Genomic DNA, 18,114 nt, shown 5'->3' with positions numbered 1-18,114 from the left:
AAAAAAATCTGAAATTATTACTTTTAAAGAATTAAACACCTCCTATCAGTTTTGAAACATTTTCCAGTAGTGCTTTTCCCCTTATAATTTTCAAGAACTTGCTATCTAGGTGATGCGTAGTTCAACTATGATAATTACATCCAAAAGGGAAGAAATTAACATATTGCTGAAATTGTAGCTTGCAAACTCCCAATCTCCTTCAGGGTATACTTTTTTGGCATATTTACATATTTTCAAATTATATCTTTTGACAGGGACTAAGAACTTAGGTATACTGTTCTAAGCTCTACCACCACCCACGTGAATCTGCCAAAATCAAGCCTAATGTTTTTGGTTTCTTGTGTAAAATGGATCTTTTAATATTCTTCTTGCAATTTTGCTAGGAGGCCAAGTTCATATCTCCCAATTTAAGTATTTTGATGTCAACAATTAGACTCAAGATGAAACCCACAGTTTAAATCCGTAGGTGGATTTTATTGTGAGAAATATAAAAAATTAAATTAGTTCATTTTAGCTTGAAGAAAATTCTTTGCCACAAGTGACACAACTGTAAAGGAGACTATCATATCATTTAATAACTCTGAATCCCAAAGATGTCTCAGTCACGCAGGCACCCGCACATGAAATCTTTGCAAAGAGCTTTTTAGTAGTAGTTTCACACTCTCATACAAGTTTGAATAATTTTTACCCTTTACTTTTAAAATAATTTCTGAAAAACAAGTAATTGCAGTTTAGCATGCATCACAGTGGATGTATAATCTGTAATGAAACAGCATGAAAATCTTGCTTGTTGGATTCCAAACCTTAACAGGTTTTAGGGAAAATGTGAGATTTAGTTATTTACTTAGAGGAAAAATGTTTGTTTGGGCTTTACTACAATACAGAGAGTGAATAACAGCACATGTTACCACATAATGCACTTGGAAAGGTTTTCTTCATAATTAAGCTGCAAGTCAAAATGCCAAAATGAAGTTGTTTTTTTTTTTTTCCCCACCACAGTATGATATGAATTAATATTTAACAGCAGAAAAGAAGAACTTACAGGTAAAGCAATCTTTCAGAAAATTTCTGCTATGACAGAGCTTCATGTGACCTTTCACATTATTTCCTGGGTTCATTTCCTAGAAGAAACAGAAACACATTTGAAACCAGTTGCTGTGTTAAAATAGCATCTATTTCATTGCCTTAAAACAGGTTATGAAGCAAGGTTTGGGAAAACCTTTTAAGCTGATGTCTTCCAAAAGGCATAACCTAAAGAAAAAATTCTGGACTTGAAAGGTAGTCTTAAATAATTTTTATCAAATCCTGTACCAGATATTGATATCCATTAAACTTTCTGTAGACTCTCAGACTGATTTGAGATTAGTCCTTGACCTTCCTTAGCACAGGGAAGTCATACATGATCTTCCCTCTATTAATTACACTTGTACAATGCCTGCACGTAGCCAGCTAACCCATATGGCATTAGCAGGATAACATTCAAATATACAAAGCTTAATAAAACAAAACAAAACAAAAAAAAAAGCCAAAACATGTAATTAGCACTCCAACAATGTTTTTTATACATATTTGCTCACAAAACAAAGACTAAATTACACAAAACACTTAACTGTAATAGTTATCTCATAAGAATAGCAAGTACAAGTCCTGCAAGGGACTCGAGCCAGTTAAAGAATGGAGGTGCACACGCAGCTGTGGTGGGTATTTGCAGCAGAAAGCTCCATCCTGGGGGGCAGTGAATCCCACAGCTGCTGCTTGGGGAGGTTTGCAGCCTGCTGGAGACTCAGGTCAGGGCATTGCAAAAGGCTGCTGCAGACTATGACCCTCTGCTGCTCTTCCATATGAGCACCGAAGATGATGCCAGAGGCAATGAAGAAAGCATCAAGCACTGATTATACTGCTGATTATGTGGGGGATGGGGTCAAGTGCATGGAGACCCCAGGCAGTTTTCTCCTCAATCCTTCCAGAAAGGCAGAAGGGTGAAAAAGGAAGCAACAGATCCCATAAGAATTTTTTGTGCAGTTGGTGTGGGCTATGGGCTTTTAGATTTTAAATGACCATGGGATGTTCTACAAGAACAGATGATGGTTTAGCAGAGATGCTGCCTACATAGGTGGATAAAAACATTTTGCCAACAGGCAGGCCAACCCAGTAACGAGAATTCAAACCAGGAATAACAGGAGTAGGAGAGCATGACCAGCAATCAAGAGAGGAAGTAAAGAACCAGGCTGGCAAGCAGAGAGTACGGGGAAATGTCAACAGGAAGAAATTTGTAAGCAAAAATCCAGGGTTTGTTGAGGTCCCACCCCAACTGTGTAAATGTAGATAGGGAAATGCCTTCCAGGCAGCAGTATAGTAAAGGTATTCTATCTTTTCTGGGAAAAAAAGCATGCTTTTGTGCCTCTTCATATAGCCTGTTTGCTAATGCACACAGCAGAGAAAACAGGACAAATTAAGAGGTCTGCATGCAGTTGGAGAATTTAAACTTCACTGGGATCACAGACATGGGTAGATAGCTCATATAAACTTGAAAAGTTAAAGTTTCTGCTGGTGCTGTGCAACATAAGGAAGGCAATGAACAATGGTCTCTCCGTCGCAAGATATGAATGAAAAGATATCTCCTGATGGAAACTTGTCACAACAATTATGCAGAAGGCCACTACACTGAATGCTCTCTTCACTGACAAAACCATCCCTCAGCTACCACAGGTCCCTGAAACCCATAGGAAAGCCTGGAGCAAGGCAGATTTCCTCTCAGTGGAGGAGCACAGGTTAGGAAGCATTTAAACAAACTGGACACACACAGATCCATGGGCCATAATGAGATGCATTGCACATATTGAGGGTTGGCTGATGGCATTGTGAGAGCACTCAATCACTGAAAGATCAAAAAGGATAACAGATCAAGGTGAGGGGAGGAATCTGTGAAGACTGGAAGAGAATAAATATCACCTCTACTTTCAAGAAATTCAGTCCCAGCATCACCTCAACTCCTAGGAAAGGAATGGAGAAAATAAACCTGAAAGCCATTGCCAAACAGAGGAGGAATAAGAACATATTTGGACATGGCAAGCATGAATACATGGAGGAGAAATTGTGCCTGACCAACCTGATAGCCTTTCACAATGAGCAGGCTGACCCAGTGGACAAGGCCAGAACACTGAACATTGTTTATCTTGACTTTAATAATGTTTCTGTCACAGCCCTGCATTTTCTTCTCCCTGAAAAACTGATGAAATACAAAAGAGATGAATGGAGAGTAAGGCACACAGAAAAGTGACTGAACTTCTGGCCAAAAAAGGTTGTGAATTAGAAGCACCAAGTTCACCAGAGGCTAGTCATCAAAGGCACACACCAAGTGTCAATACAAAAGCCAGTACTGCTCAGCAACTCATCAATAACTTGCAAGTTGAGACACAATGCATAGAAATACTAAAAAGCTAAGAGTAGCTGATACAGAGGATTTTCCTGCCATTCAGAAAAACCTTGAGAGGCTCATGAAGTTCAATACGGGGAAAAGGTGTAGTGCTGCACTTGGCAGGAATAATCCTATGCATGTTGGCAGAAAAGGACTTGAGGGACAACAACAAGCCGGCCATGAGCCAGCAGCTTGACCTCACAGCACAGAAGCTGCACAGCAACCCACGCAAGAGCATCACCCACACAGTGAGGGAGACCATCCTTCCTCTCTGCTCAGCACTGGTGAGCCACCCTGAATGCTGTAGTGGGTGGCTCAGAACTGGGCCCAAGAAAGACAAAGTTACTGCAGCAAGGCCAGCTAAAGTTCATGGAGGCAAGAGTAAAGGATTGGAGCATGTTTTGTATGAGGAGAGGCTGTGAGAGGTGGGGACCTCAAGAAGAGAAGGCTCAGTGGGATCTGTCCTATGCTTATTCTGCCACTTGATCGGTGGTAGAATAAGGAAGGCAGAAATTCTCAGTGGTATCAAGTGAAAGGACAAGAGGCAACAGGCACAAATCAAACACAAGAGATCCCATTTAAACATGTTTTTTTCCTATGAGGGTGGTCAACCAAGCTCCCCAAGATGCATCTCCATCCTTGCAAACGTCCAAAATCCTACAGGGCACAGTCCTGGGCAATATGTGCTAGCTGACCCTGTGACCCTGCTCTGACCAAAGGGCTAGACAGTATCCAGAAATCCCTTCCAACCACAACAATTCTATGATTCTGGAAAATTATTTAACTGGTCTCTGCTTAAAATAAATTGGAAAGAGGTTAAATTAATCACCCATGAAATTTCTTCTCCACAATGCATGGGGGGAAAGAAGTATAATCAACTTTATTGTGCTTTAGCTAGTGTAAAAAGGTTATAGCTAGAAATATATGCAAACTCTGACCCTAATGGATGTCAACATGTCTTTTGGGCTCCAGGATATTGATGGCAAGATTTTAAAACCATAGATTAAAAGCAACAGAAGAAATTCAGATGCTTTGATCCAATTAGTTGGATCTGCAGATATTCAAAACCCAGCTGGATGTGTTCATGTGTTACCTGCTCTAGCTGACTCTGCCTTGGCATGGGGGTTGGACCAGATGATCTCCAGAGGTCATTTTAAACCCTAACAATTCTGTGATTCTGTCATTGTGAAAGATAAACATTTTCCCCAATAATTCCTGCTGCTAATGCTCCTAGTTTCCCATGAGAAAGCAGAACATAAATGAACACAGAACTTCAGATTAGTATTCACATCTGATATTTAAAATGTATTAATAACCAATGCATCAAATGTATTTCCTTTCATAATGGAATGGTATACTGAAAAGCCAACAAACTGCTCTGACCACTCAAAATAGTTGGCTGACATGCACACTAAAAATGTGAATCACCTGCATGGTGTTCAGTGGAATAGAATTTCATGGCATTCTATACTAAAGGAAAACACCAACACTTATGTAAGCATTAATAGGTTTATGACAGCATCTCCCAAAGAATTGTTCCACTCCTGTAGAGACATCAACCAGTGGAATAGGTTTTATAAGTCATGAAGAACAGAACCACAATTAGACTGTATAAAATCCGAAGAAATATTTTATAATCAACATATTACTTAGAGGGAAAAAAAAAAATCCTTTAGCAGTTGAAGTCATACATCTTCAAGGGATCAGATAAAGCTTTTATTTTTCCATAAGCTTTTTCTTTCTGCAAGTTTGAATTTGGGTTGTTGAAAAGAAATTACTATTAATTATATTTTAAAATTTCTAATGACTTATTTCCTTAGATAAAAAGTAAACAGCATGTGCCTATTTTATTTGTTGCCAGGCAGAACAAAGAACACAAGTTAAAGAGAAATACGGTGTATTTCTGCACACAGGTACTCATACAAAGGCATGTTATATGTACATAGTCACATGGGCATCTTTTGTGTTCACGTTACTATGGAAACAAACTTGTGTGTAATCAAACATGATTACAAATACATTCTAGCTCTTAAACAGAGTATGAGTCTCTTCATTCTTAAATCAAGGATAAAAGCTGATTTATAAGATTATAGAAGAGATGCCAGTAGTAAAGAGCATCTGAAGCTAACAAAATTATAATATCTGAAATACAAAGATTTTTCATTTCATACTGTTTGTGTACTTAAATGTAACTTCAGAGACTAGCCCAAAACAGCAGCAGATTATGACAAAGTAAGGACACTACAGATTTTGCATATACAGAAGATGTGGCAGATAAACCTGGCATTTTCTTTGATTTCTTGAAAACAAAATTTATAGGAAACTTTCACTGTGGAACTACTCATATCAAACAGCATACCCATTTAAAAAAGGGCAAATCAAAGAACTGTTATATAGATTTACGTTCCTGTTTTCCTATTTTTCTCACAGAGCATTAAACAATCTCTATTCAATACCTGTATCTGTTTTATTTATCTTGGTCCATCTGCTCTGCAAATGTTCTTGCAAAGCAGTTTCCCATGGCAACACCAAATATCACATAGACTCAGTCTTCTGTCAAAGCCCTTCTAACTGATCCACTCTTGAATTTCAAACAGCATATTTTCCTGCAGTATTTAAGTAAATAATAGATGGAGGATTTCTTCAAGCAAAAAAAAAAAAAAAAAAAAACACATGAATGAAATAAATACCCATTAATAAGCCCCACTCTTCAAGCATTTATTTTTTATTTTATTGTTTTGATAACTTCATATTCCAGACTACTACATTTAAATAATCTAAGACTGTGAGAACCCCAGGCTTGGTCTGGGGTCTCGTGTGGTGGTAAAGTCTCTCCTCCAACCCGTGCTTCCAAAGAAAAACTCCGCAGGCTCTTGTTGTTTGGTCTCAAGGCAGTTTATTGCGAGTTATCTAAAAGATTGTCTTCTCTGCTGCAGTTTGCTCAGCAGCTCAGGTAGAGGCACACACACACCTTGACACCCTCTCTGTCTGCTGTCTTCTTCTTCTCTCTCCCCGCCCAGGGCTGCTGCTATCTTTTATGTGATATATTACGTGCTATATGTTTACAGTTTTCCCCCAATACCTATTACCTATATTACCAAGTGCTCTTCTACCCTAAACCAATCTGTGAGTGCCAGCATCACCAAGAACATGGAGGTAAGGAAAAAGAAGGAGGAAGAACAGGATCGTCCCACTTTCCTCCATCTTAGAACTTCTGACCCCCATGTACAAAGTAAAAACCCCCATGTACAAGTGTTAAAACCCCCCTGTACAATACTAAAAAAATTTCCCCTCTACTTTGTAACTACTTTTACTATAATATCTAACACTTTGTGACTGCTTGTTCCACCTTCAAAGTTGGTAACTCATTCCATGGCTCAAACTCAAAATCACAGCTGTTTGCAGCTGCTTGCCAGGGTCTAAAATGCTTCTGACCAAGGCCTGGAACCTCTAAAAATGTCTGAGAGACATTCTGAGTTCCAACATAAGACAAGGTGAAAGATATGTTATTTAAAAATCCTATCAATCTGATGGTAGTTTTTACTTGATTAAAATTTCAAAATCTATATGTTATATGTAGCAAAACAAATTGTGCAAAAGCTTTAAAGAATAAGGAAATAATATGTTGAAATGTAAGTTTTGGAATGAAAAGACCACAATGACTGCTTACTGTGGGACAACTTCTGATAGACTTCATCACCTACAAATTATTACTAGCCAGCCCCTCTAATTTTTACATCCTCATATTTATAATGCTCAAATACATATGAGGAAAATTTTCAATACATTTTCATTCAAGTTAAACTAATAACACTGATTTCATGAAAGCAACTCCTGTTCTACCTGAGATTCTACCTTGAGAACCCATTCTCCCTAAATTAAGACATGGAAGAAACATACATTTTTTTAAGTGAAGTTATTCTGAAAAAACTCAAAGTAAGTATCAAAAAATCCCAAACTCTTCAGTAAATATCACTCTAGTCCTGAGCACACCAATTCTGCATGAAAGTGCAACACAAGCATTATTCAAGCTGTACATTAAGGAATAAATGTTCAGACTTAGGAAAAGTAGTCTACTGAATTTCAAGTCTGATATCTTTTATTTTAGATTTGTCTGACCAAAACCAAGATCAGCTAGGAACAAGCCCTATGGAGATTTGAAAAATAATCAGACCTTCTGAGCCACTTCTACACCACAACACTTTAGTTTATGGTAGTTCTTATAGCCTAGAGCTACTTTAAGAGCTACTACTATTTAGCAATCTCAGATCCATAATAAGAAACAGGATTAAATTCACACAATTTTCCATCAGCATCCCCTCCTGTCCTGGTTATGGCTGGGATAAACTTAACAGTGCCCTTAGTAGCTGGCACAGTGCTGTGTTTTGGATTCAATATGGAGTAATGTTTTAACAAGCTCTTGGTTCTGGTTGCTGCTCAGCAGGGCTTACCCCAAATCAAGGACTTCTCACTGTCTTGTGCTCTGTCAGTCAGGAGGTGCACCTGAAGCTGTGAGGGAGCACAGCCAGGACAGCTGACCCCAAATGGGCAAAGGAAAATTCCACACCCCAGAATGTCACTCCAATATAACATGCCCGGTATATAAACTGGGAGAAGCTGCTGGAAGGGGCTGATCACTACTTTCAGAAGGGCTGGGAATCCATGAGCAGGGGGTGAGAAGTTGTATCATGCAATACTTGTCTTGGGGTTTATTCATACAATCAGCCTTCTCCCTCCTTTTCATTACTAATCTTATTTTTACTATTAGGATCATTATTATATTTTATTTTGTTTTAATTATTAAACCCACAAATCCTACTTTTTTTTCCTGATTCTCCTCCCCACTAGAGGGTAGAGGCAGAGAGTGGGTGAACAGCTGCCTGATAATCAGTTGCCAGCTGGGATTAAATCACCCTACTTTTCCCTGTCATTTTCTTGGGTTATTCTTGGGTTTTCCAGGCACACTCATCTGCTCACCTTGGAATTTGGCCCAAACACGTTTTGCAGATTAGTCAAGATTTCTGGTCTCTATGGTGAAATTCTGTACAATTAATCTGCTATTTTTTAGTTAGAAAGGCTTCTTTACATGTTTTAGACATAAATGACACCATTGACTAATGAAGCAAAATATGGCATTTCTACAGAGCACAGGGCAGATCTTCAGTAGGAGGACAATTCAGCTGATCTGTTGTATATGCAGCAAGTCAGTCCACTTTATGAATATATGCAAATATTGCTGGAGGCATAAATCCAAAATACGAATACAAGAGCCCTCTGCCTGCAAATAAGAGCACATAAATATGTCTTTACAAAACCACCTATATGCTCAGCTGCTACCTTTCCTGTGGTTTACTACCCATCAGCCAAAGTACACTGCCTACAATTATCCGTGGACAGAACTTCTATTTGTGATGAATAATAGATGCATTTTATCATTACACACTAAAAACTTTTATTCTGAATTTTTAATAGGCCATTGAAATAAGCCTGTGGATTTATGAGTGACATGTTTATGATTCTAATGTATTTTATTTTCCAAGTAAAGACAGGTAGTATCACTGATTCTATCAGTCATTAGGGTCTTCCTAAAAACTGCTATCCTTAATTGTGTAAGCCTAACCATGAATGGGTTTATTATTCTTTACTGTATACAGAGTGTTTCTCTTAAATATGTAGGTTAGTTTTGTTTGTAAGAAAATCAAAGTTAAAAATATTTCAGCCAAAATTGCAGTGAAAGCTATAAAAAGAATATTACTTTAAGTTTTCATCAAAGCACACTTACTTTGTGTTTATTTGACCATAGGAGGATTAGATTTTGACTCAGTTTGAAATACCATAGTAAAAACATCAGTCATTAAATGATCAGTGACAATAAATTTCATCACTTGCTACTGCCTGTGATACACGTGAGATGAACTGGCCACAAAGCAGAGCATATTTTGAAAAATATTTTTCAAATATGCTACTTCAAAAGTTATGATTTAATCTAAAAATAAAATAGAAATTCTTAGAGAACTAGCATTGTGCTTTTTCTGAAAATCTGAAAGGCTGTAATAAAGACTTTAAGTTATTACAATCTATTCTGCAAATGGCTAAGCAGCCAGGACCATGTTCATTTATGCTTTGTCCTTTTAAGCTTTCAGGGTGCTGTGTAGCCATAGTAACTATGCTTTTTTGCTGCAAAATCCATTAGCTGGTTTCAATCTGAGATTCAATACCACCATAATCAAAGCCAAAGATTAAAAAAAATTGTGATTAAGAAAAAGATTGTTGGTGACAAGCATTTCTTTTAAAAGCAATTTCTGCATATCTATGCTTTATACATAATAGCAGAAGAAACCAAAAGATTAAAAGGACATCAAAAGATAAATTCAAAATTAATTTTAAAACTAGGTTACCATCACAAATTACAAACTACTACCTCAAACTAGACAGTTCAGAGGACTAGGATAAGCTCTATTCTGCATCCTATCTGTATGTTGTTTTTAGTCACAACAGCACTAAACAACTACAAATGCCAGCTCAGTCCTGACACTGGCTACAGATAAACTAAACAAATGACATTGTCACTGTTGGCTTGAATCTCAGTTACAAGAAGGTACACTTGGTAGCCAGAAGGAGGTACATTTTTTGCAAGCAATTAGTATATACTCCACAGCTGGAATTTCAAAGTGTAGGAATATATTCCACTAACCATTTATTTAAAAATAAATTCCTTGAGTCTTTGTACTCAAAGGAATACCGTATCCTTTAACTGAAAATTTTCATTGCCTCCTCAGCTATTTTACTATTAGTTCATCCTCTGCTGATTTTTCAAATTCCATTTGCTCCTGCATTATATTAGAATCAAACATGATTCAAAGATAAAATATCTGCCATGTGCAAGAAGTGTGCATATTTGGGCTGGGGAAGAGGAAGATATCCCCTAATAAGAGAAAATTATCCATACTGGCATTTTATTTCTGCATTCTAGCTCCACATCCTGCCATAGCCCTTCCTGTAACAAGCAACAAGAAAAAATGGCAAGGCTGTGTAGGGTAAAGAAAGACTGGATTATTTTTAAGAGACCACAAAAACTGCAAAATGCACTCATGCTTGCATTCAATAGAATTTTAAAAAATAAACTTAGTGAGTTACCTGAATCTAAACCTTCTCCTTTTTCCCTCTAAGACATAACTTGCAAAGCTCTGACTCCACTGAAGTTAACAGCAAAACTGCCATAACCTTCACTAGAGCAAGATTTCACCCCATGTATATTTAATGACAAGGATGACACAAGAGAGGATTAAAGGTCATGCTTTCTCTGTCACCACAGCATAGGACAAAGTCATGGCTCCTACACCTAGTTTGTCCAACGATTCTCTGATCATCAGCTTGGCCCTGCTCTAAATGGGAATGACAGCACATTCCAGAAGTCACAGTATAAAGCAATACTAACGGTTTCCATGAGTTCAGCTCTGGAAGAAAGATGCCCAAAATGCATCTTTCGAAGTACTCTTGGTTCTGCCTTTCAAAGAAAAACTGACAGAGGCTCACCTTCACTTCAAAACAGTATGAGCATATTGAGGAAGGCAGGGATGTCCTTAACAGAACATTTTGACAAGACACCCTTTGTCATTAGCAGTGACTGCACAATTTCACCCAATTGGCTACAGAACAAAGTATTTCTGTATATATTGATAGAATACTCTATGAACTGAAATCTTAGAGAAGATTTTAGGTCCTTTTCCCACCCAGATGCTGCTCACAACAGGAAACCATCACCGATATTAAAAAACGCACAACAGGAAGCAGCACTGATAGTAAAAATCACAGGAAATCAAATCCAGGCCTGATAGAATTATAAAATCAATCCAAAACAAAACCAAAAACCAACCAAACAAAAACTTCAACCACAACAAATAAGAAAACCTGGAGATTTCACAGAGTGTTAAGAGGCATAGGTGCTCCCAGCAGACTTGCAAGTGCTGCAGAATCAAATGAGAGCTTTTGCAAGTAACACAGCTTAGAATGCCTTGATAAACACTAATAATTTTCTATTTCCACAGGCTTTAAATCAAAATACTGCACAGCATTGCCTATGTACATGCCTTTTTAGGTAACTTTAACATTCACCTACAGTTATTCCATAAATTTTTTTGTCCAAATTTAAAAGCCATTTTTCCTTCTTTTTCTCATTAAACTAAGAGAGACACCAAAATTTTAGGACGCATTTTCATAGCCTTGGTTTCTCCTGGATTTAATTAAGGTGTTAATGCCTTCAAAGTCCTAAGAGTAATCCAGAAGTTTTAAATTATGAGGAAATACAAGCTAAACCCATCTTTAAAACCTGAAGTACCAATTAAAATAAACTTGGAAGGGAACTAGTCATCGGAAGTTTTATTTTGTTTGACACTTGAAAACAAAAGAACTTCACACCAAAAAAATGCCCATATGTTATCTTCATCTGAGGAGGCTCTCTAAGGATGTTTTCTATGTCCTGTGTCTATGTTTCCTATTCTTTCACATAAACCTCCCTGCTTACTTTCCATTCCAGTATTCTGCAGTTGCCATAGTTACCATTTTGCATGACCACACTGTGAGTGGTGACCTCACATTCAGTAAATCCCCAAAAGCTCACAGTTTGCAAAATATTTCAAGGTTTGTGCAGAAATCTTGCCACAAATTTTCACTAAAAGACTGGCAGGTGCCAAAGCACACTCAAAGAACTGTCTCTTTTTGAAGACTGGATATTTTATTTGCTGAACTGCAAACTTTCAGCTACAATGAGAATATTGGAAGAGAATTAAGGTATAGGAACTAGAATCACAGCAAAAGTCATTAAATATATTCTAAGAATTTCAACAGGCAATTTTCACTATGATTCAAACAGTTTTAAATAAGGAAGGTGACCCAAGTGCAATCAGGTTTCCTCTTTCCAAATTCTAAAAATGACAAAGAAAAATCCTTAAAAAATCCTAAACCACAAGTTAGTAAACAGGACCCAAGTTATAGATAGCATTTATGGATTCACCTTCCATAGATGCTTTCATCACAGCTGCCATGAACACAAAAGACACAACCAGAAACCTTTCTCCAGAGCTTGACAGATGGCAAAAACAAACCATATCATGACCATAACACATAAGTCATTTAAAGTACAGTCTCATAATAAACAAAAGCAGATGTACTGGATTTCTACATGAGGTTCCACAGCTTAGCCCTTCAGGAATAGGGAATATAAAGAAATCTGCTTAGAGGAATTGTGTGCTGTGTTTGAAACTTTATTGTGATACAGATTACTATTGACTGATATATAAAATTCAGGTACACATTGCATCTCTCCAAGCAGCAGAATTTCTAGAAATTAATCTACATTTACTAAATGCAGTGTTGGATGCTTGAACCCTGCTAGAAGCTTCCAAATAAACACTCTTGTCCCTATTTTTCCTGCAGATGAAAAACACACACATGATTATGGGAACTGTCCTACCTTCCAAATATGTGACCGTCACAAGAAATATAAGGTTAAGATTGAAGAACTTGCAGTATTTTGCTTTAATAAATTAGAATAGACTACATTTCATTCCGTTTGTTCTATTCTGTTAGATCAGATGCCTTACATGCCACTCAACTTTTGTTTCCTACACCCCAAATCAAAAGAGAACATGATAAGATGACAAGAACCCATCTGGATTACATTAATATGATGCTAACAGGGAAAAGGACCTAATGGAATTATGAAAACATCATATCCATCCACTTATTAGCATACATAAACCTTGTAAATCAGAATTTTTTGTCACAGAGCATCTCTAGCTCAACAGCACTAAGGATCAAATGTGAGAGAATGTTATTTTCATATTCATCCCATGATCTTTCATATGCAAAGCAGCATCACCCTGTTCCTTACCTCTCAAAACTGCACCCTTATATGAACATACTTAAAGATTCCACATTGGTTTTGACCTTAGAATAACAATGACTAAAAGCCATCTGTGACAGCCCAGCACCTTGCCATAGATTCATTTATTTCCCTGCTTGGTATGTTTGGCATCTTTCTCACTTACATTTCCCAAATTTTTTTAAATTACTCTTCTGATGACACTAACCCTGCTGATCTCAGGTTTCCCCAGGTAGACAGAGCAACTAGAAGGGTTCTTGTCTTTCCATGCTGTCCTGATATGAAAGCAAGAAAACACTGGAAGATCACTAGATTAACTAGAGCCAGATGAAGCACATGTTAATGTTTCCCATGAGACTCAGAAATAAGGAAAATACATTTCTGTACTTGATGGTTGGCTTTTTAGATGAATTATGTTAACACATTATTGCCTTCTGAAAAGTATTTTGGTGTTTATGCAGAAACTACTGCATTTCCATGTGTATTTAAAAATCCTTGCTCACACCAACAGCTAGTATTAATCATGTTTTCCATCTAAAATCAAGAGTGATCAACAACAAAAACTGTCCACAGTGTTGAGCTGAAAGCACTGTGGATCAGAAGCACCAAGTCCAGCTGTAGGCCAGCCATCAAAGACACACCCCAGGAGTCAACAGGAGAGCCAATGTTGTTCAATACCTCCATCAATAACTTGCAAGGTGAGACAGAGTGCCTCTTCAGCAAGTTCACAGACAGTGCAAAATCAGAAGCAGTCAATACATCAGAAGGTTGTGCTGCTATAAAGAGGCACCTTGAGAGGCTGAGAAAAGAGCAAAATGCATGAAATGCAACAAAGAGGAAGTGCAAAGTCCTGATCCCATGGAGGAACACCAGGCAGTGTTCCTCCATGGGAACACTGTAGGGCTGGGGCCAAATTGCAGGGAAGCAGCTTTGGACCTGCCAGTCCTGGTAGACAAGCTGACCACGAGCCAGCAGTGTGCCCTCACATCAGAGATGGCTCAGAGCAACTTGACCTCTCCGGGAGGTCAAAACTTTCCCTCTGTTCAGTACTAGTGAGAAACATCTAGAGAGCTCACTCCAGCCTCAAGCTCCCCAGCACAAGAGAGCACAATGAAGGGCAACAAAGATGATAAAAGGACAAAATGAAGCTGAGAGAGATAAAGACATGCAGCATGGTGAAGAGAAGCCTCAGGGATGGGATGCATAAAAGGATGAGACGTTTGCCAATGGTGACCAGTCACAGGACAGTGGGGACTGGACACAAACTGAAATGCAGGAAATTGCAGTTAAACATCAGGAAAACCTTTCTTATTGTCAGATTGGGTAAACATTGTAAAATGTCTCCAAGTTAATTGCAAAGTCTTCCTTCTTATATAAGCTCAAAATATGACTTGATACAACCCTGTAGTCCCTTCCAACCTCAGTTATTCTATGATTCTCTTAAGAATGAACATGTCTGGTTTTAAAATAGGGAACCCAGGTGAGGCTTCTCACCTACACTAAGAATTAGCGTCTACACAGTGTTTTGTTATGGTCCACTACGTTCTTGCATAGAGTCAACTTCATGAGGAACTAAACCACTACATTCTCATTATGTCTGTTGCTTTGGAATTATTCTCATATTCACCAGCAATATTAGTGTTCAATTATTTGTGAAAAAAAAATCTTAACCCAAAATCTTAAACTAGGAAAAAGTATTTACAGGAGTGAGTGATTTTTTTTCAATTGCCTTATACTATAATTTTTTCATAATGTGAACACTTGGATTTCATTGTGTACATTTTTCAAAGTCCCATCTGTTTTTCAACAATTTTGCCATTAATAAATCTAAATCCCTGCCATCCTCATTCACTATAAAAAACAGGCATTGCATATCACTCAAAATATAAAAAAAATTCACAAAGTTTGAAACTCCCTATGAAGCAAGCTGAACCTCTAATTTTGCATTTCCTACTTATCAGACAACTGTTTTACAATTTAAATGTTACATCCACTCATCCATAACCTTCTTTTATGTTCTGTTTCAATACTTTGTGAATAGAATATTAATCTATCATTTAAATTAACATATAATTGAAGAAAACTCAGTTCTCTCAGCTCATGAATTTGAGAATTCATAGTACACAGTTGTCAAGAGATACCCAGCAAGCTGTCATGAGGAAGAAGTACTACACGTACCTTCCTGTCCCCAGATGCTGGCTCCTATTACAGACCTTCATTCCTAACACAGCAACAGGGAGTCATTCTACTTCTCCCTGAAACAATTTTTCCCACCTACCAATCCAGCTAGAATTTTCCCCTCAATTAAAATCATCACTAGCTTATTTTTTGTATGCTGAGTTTATTTAAAGCTAGGTGCCTTCCAAGCTAACAGGAGGCTGCTCAGTTGGCCCTTTTTCTAAAATCAAGGAAGGAAGTAAAAGCAGAAGAAAAAAACAGGAAGATTTTTGAGGTATTACTGAGTTTCAACTGTTTATGAATCTACATCTGCAGAAACCAAAAGGAAGTGTAACACCAGCTGAAGAACATATAACCAGTGACAGGGTGCATAAACTTCATAGGTCACAGGGAATCTGGTACTTGACAATAAAATACACTGGGGATGACTTAGAAGTAACAGATATGTCATAATACAGCTTTTCATTTCTGTACTACGATTTCTACAAAGAGGATATAAGATTTGCTACCTCTGATGGTGTTACTTGGAAGCAGCATTTAATTGACTGCCTCTCCCGGTGTGCCTTTTGCTAAATTAACAAAGTCCTACTTAAAAAGCTAAAGCAAGTACAACCACAGTTCCTGCATATCTAAGATGCAATATCATGAAAATGCTGCCCAGAAGTTGGAGCAAAACATTTAAGTTCACGCCTCAGGCAATCCAGCTTCTGGAACAGGAGAAAAATTCAAGGCACTGTCTGACCAGTAGCAGCCTCACTAACTTAACATTTTCAGTCCACAATTATGTATAGTCACAAAATTTCCAGTGCATAACTTCTTTTCTCTGCTAGGGAGGGTGCAGTATTATGCCTTTACATTAATTAAACCAAACCACAATACTATAATTGGTATTGAAAAATTGTGCAACATACTTTTCCAGACAATATTCCTAATCAAATTCCTTAAGTGAATGGCTGGTGTTAAGAAAAACTTAATTAAAAACTGCCATAGGATCAAAAGTATTTTTATCTGGAACTATTATTTTCACCTTTCTCAGGAAATAAAACCAAAACAAACCCGGCTCCATTTTACATATGCACAAGCAAGGTACATCATCTCAGACTTTCTTCCTAGTAAATACTCAAGGAATAACAGCATTTCAACCACTGCTACATTGAGCTATGCTATACTTCATAAACTCAAGATACCATTTGGCTACCAAAAACATGCAAACACCATCATCAGTTTATTTCTATATTTTTTCCAGTAGGTGACTTTTGAAGATCAAGGGAGCTTCACTAGAATTGAAAAAGGGTGTTAAGGTCTTAAGGCGGGGGAAAAAAAAAAAGATACAAAAGGTAAGCTTTGTAATTTCAACAATGGCTGCTGGCATTTGCTACTGCTTCTTCTGTGAGTTGCTGCACACTGTACCGGTCACTCAAATTTACCATAATCCAGAATCCATTCAGTGGATTTACCCGCACTACTACTTCAGTCATCAACTGAAGTCATCAATTACAGTAAATTCTGATAAATTGATGCAGCAACTTTTTCCTGCAAATAATTTTGAATGAAAAATGAAATCTTGGAGTAAGGAATTTGGTTCTAAAGGGTAACCAGAATGAAGTTTTGCACAGTCATATTCCCCATCCCTGCACTGCGGGTTTCTGTGTACTGGTCTCAGATCAAGCCTGAAATTCTGGCAAGAATCTGGTTTGTAACAAACTCCGGGCAGTTATTTTTCAATCTTCCAGAATCCTTCTAACCATTTTTAAAAATTGAACTCACAGAAGCCAGACTGCTTCTCAAAAGCCCATCTTACTGCCTTTTTTAAGCCTTTCTAGTAGCTGAGTGAGTCTCTGACTACCTGCTCCATCCAGCTTAACAAAGCCATTTTCCAGGCAAAAACGGGGATCTGCTTGTTGGCAAGGAACAGTCACCCCTTCATTGCCATGATTTCTTCTAAAAAACGTTTCTTAGTATCTGAAAGATTGCAGCCCTCTTCTACCATGCTCTACCTATGTCCCATTCAGCAGAAGCAGATATAGAGCAGGTAATAAACTGCAAACAAACTGCACAGACCAACCATTACACATCTATGCAGATTCTTAAGTGTTCAGGGAGATAACATCTCTACAGATGTGCAAACAGAATGATTTGAGGAATAATTTGAGGTACTGTTTATATAAGAAACATATTTCTGCTGATTCCTTCTCACTGTCAAAAGACTGCTTGTTCTCTGCTGCTTATGCATGTTTTTCCAATACACTCTGTCTCACTGAAGCACTACATGCTGGCTAAAATACACTTAAGGACCCCATCTTTTTTGTCATTAATTACTTCAGACATCAAGTTCTGCAACTCAAAGCTCATAATCTAAAAACTCAGTCACGGTACTGCACTTCAGTAAATATCCCCAAGATACACCATCAAGCATATTTTCCACGTCATCTGTAGAGGCTGAAAATCATCCTTCTATTACAGTTCACTTGAAATGGAACTGAATTGAGAAACAAAATGATCATCATCTTCCTGGTCCCTGCTGAGATGTAAAACCTCAGAGATAAAAAAAATCTGATCCTTCAGAAATGGAAAACAAAGCCAACAACCAAACCCAGGAAATGGGGAAAAAAAAAAAAAAAAAAAAAACCCCAAA

At 37.6% G+C, this 18,114-nt stretch overlaps 1 protein-coding gene across 1 annotated transcript in view; it reads right to left on the bottom strand.

Annotated features, from left to right (window-relative positions):
* Window positions 1-18,114, bottom strand: part of MARCHF1 (membrane associated ring-CH-type finger 1) — a 224,109-nt gene that overhangs the window by 147,570 nt on the left and 58,425 nt on the right. The window contains exon 2 of the mRNA XM_021542285.2: window positions 1,043-1,121. The gene's annotated coding sequence lies outside the window, so the exon portion shown is untranslated. The remainder of the gene's footprint in view (window positions 1-1,042; window positions 1,122-18,114) is intronic.

The sequence above is a fragment of the Lonchura striata genome, chromosome 4 (genome assembly GCF_046129695.1).
Source record: "Lonchura striata isolate bLonStr1 chromosome 4, bLonStr1.mat, whole genome shotgun sequence".
NCBI lineage: Eukaryota > Metazoa > Chordata > Aves > Passeriformes > Estrildidae > Lonchura > Lonchura striata.
This window is presented reverse-complemented; position numbering and strand designations above follow the sequence as displayed.